The sequence below is a fragment of the Diaphorina citri genome, unplaced genomic scaffold (assembly GCF_000475195.1).
Source record: "Diaphorina citri unplaced genomic scaffold, Diaci psyllid genome assembly version 1.1 scaffold3748, whole genome shotgun sequence".
NCBI classification, from domain to species: domain Eukaryota; kingdom Metazoa; phylum Arthropoda; class Insecta; order Hemiptera; family Psyllidae; genus Diaphorina; species Diaphorina citri.
In genome coordinates, this window is record NW_007381148.1 from 9,517 (window position 1) to 12,375 (window position 2,859).

The following is a 2,859-nucleotide window of genomic DNA, read 5'->3' on the forward strand; positions in this document are numbered from 1 at the left end:
TTAAGTAGTAGGGCTAGTTTATTGTTTGTAGTAAGTAGTAGGGCTAGTTTATTGTTTGTAGTAAGTAGTAGGGCTAGTTGGTCGGCGTTTTTCGCCAGCCCCTCAATCAGCTGGAACATAATGAATAGGTCAACTGGAGATTCAGCTAAAAGGGCAGCAGTGAAACATCCATCTATTTGGAAAAGCAGTTCAAAGAAGAAAGAAGTAGAGAAGATGAAAATCTAGGCTTAAATAAATACACAAAGAGGGAAGGTATAAGGAGACAAGAAATCTGCACAAGTCATCTTGGTACTTGAAACAGAGAGAGTAATAAACAAAGTAAACATCTTGATAAGAAAACGAAGTACACGGATAGAAATGGAAGAAGAAAAGAGAAGAATGAGAAACGGAGGTAGAAAGGGGAAGAGGGAAGAGAATAAATGAGGAGAGGGGAAGTGAGGAAGGATGGAGAAAAATAGAGGAGAGGGAAAGAGAGAAAGGTAAGAGAAGCGAAAGGAGAACAAGCTGGGTCCGTCCCTCCGGGAATTTTTAAGCCCGTAGTTTATTCGATCGTGGTTAAATCAGTACCTTTGTACCTACCTAATTTGTTTAATATTCAGTTTATTATTATCGTTATTGATTTGATTTTTAATTTTACTTTCATGTAATGATTTAGAATCAAGACTAGAGCCCGTTCTCCCTTTATTCCCAATATAATGTTTAAGTCACCCATCCATTTATTGGCCTTCCTCGGCGTAGCTTAACATAGGTAACGCTAAAACCGGTCTTAAATGAACGACTGAAGTGGTATCTAAAACTCTCGCTTTGAGTTCATAGGTCGTCGCGACAAAGGTTTTTTGGCTTTATGGTTTTCTGGACAAAATTTGCACCACCACTGGGTAGGTATACAATCTAATTTGTACTGAAGTTATTGGAGGAGGAGGAAAGGAGAGAGAGAGGGAAGAAAGGAGGAGTAATGGGAAGAAATGAGAAGGAGAGGAGGGAGAAATATTAGGGAAGGAAAGAATAGGAAGATTAGGGAGAGGGAGGGAGATAACTTGGCTCAGTAGGAGGCAAGTCTCTCCATCAAGTAGTGTTAATAGGTTTTCCAATAAATATAGGGCTTTTTTTTAAGAGGTTTGACAGAGGGAACTGTAACTGCTATGGTCTTATCGTCCCGAAATCGAAGAGAGAAGGAAGACAGGATAGGAGAAAGCCAGCCGTTCCGAGAATGAACATTATCCCATCCGGATAAAATCCGCCCCGGGCGGGAATCGAACCCGCGGCCTAGCGCTTACAAGGCAATATAGGGTTTACTAAATAAAAAAGAGGGTTTTCTGATACCAACCACGTGCAACTTTTGCTTAACTTCAGTGATCAATGATCCATTGGAGACTGGTGAAATCGTGCTATTTCGAAATTAATATCGTTTCGTCAAATGAAAGTATGGATTTTAAAAATCTTCAAACCTCGGTAAAGTTGGTACATATAGGTTCATATTGATGAAGAATTCATTGTATGAAAACTAAAATTATATTATTTTAAATTTAACTTCTCTTTCAACAGGATGATTCACAGAGCAAAATTATTAATGGTTGGGTGGAAGTGCTCACATAAGTGAGAACCCCACCACTAAAAAAAGGAAAAAAAAAAAAAAAAAAACCTGCCTCTCAAATACTGAAATAGGGTTTACTAAATAAAAAAGAGGGTTTTCTGATACCAACCACGTGCAACTTTGCTTAACTTCAGTGATCAATGATCCATTGGAGAGTGGAGACTGGTGAAATCGTGCTATTTCGAAATTAATATCGTTTCGTCAAATGAAAGTATGGATTTTAAAAATCTTCAAACCTCGGTAAAGTTGGTACAGAGGTTCATATTGATGAAGAATCCATTTTGTATGAGAACTAAAATTATATTATTTTAAATTTAACTTCTCTTTCAACACAATGAATCACAGAGCAAAATTAGTGGTTGGGTGGAAGTGCTCACATAAGTGAGAACCCTACCACAAAAAAAAAAAAAAAAAAAAAAAAAAAATTATACGAGTATTGGTAGGCCTAACTTGGTTTAGACTAACTAGTTTTCCATTTCCTTCGCAGGGTAGATAGCGTATAAATAGTTTTTGGTTTATCCTGCTCGAATGAGACTAAAAAGTCCCTTTACCCCAGCAGTCTAAACAAGGTCTCGTGCAACATTTCGGTCACACTATAACAACCGCACTTAAATGCACGACATACACACTTATAGACATTGAGGTACCGGGTGTACCTAAAATTTGACCAACATTTTTCTACTTTAGGGTGTTATGTAGAAGTCTTTCGCCTTTGAAGGGGGTTTTTCCCCCAAGATACCCTTTTTTTTCTTCTCCGGAAACTGATACGATCTCCCCTCTTCTGAAGCTCATTTCCCCTCTTTTGAAGGAAAATACAGGAATCAGTTTAACCACTAGGTGGATCCTGGAGGTTTTCATAATACAAAGATTTGAATTCAGGTTTGCGGCTCAAAACCTGTTCTAACTTGACCAGACGAGACATGGCATTGGTCAGATTGTTGCCTAGATTTCTCTCCTTCATGTGCCTACAAGCAACGAGTTTTTTTGGTATGCTTGTTTTCGGATGTGGTTGTGTATTTTGTGTCCTTGTTGGATTTTGATTAATATTGATGAATCGCCATTTCCTTTTAAGGGCTCTCAACATCCGAGGAACCTTCTCAAAGACTCTGAAGACTGATTTCATCTAGATTTGGTCGCAATTAAAAAATCGTTAATCTATTTTTGCAAGATCTAAACACATAAGGTTCGTCTCATGTTGTTTGTTTGTTTGTTTGTTTGTTTGAATCAAGTAAAACTGTCAGGTACTCTTCTGTTTTTGGAAAAAA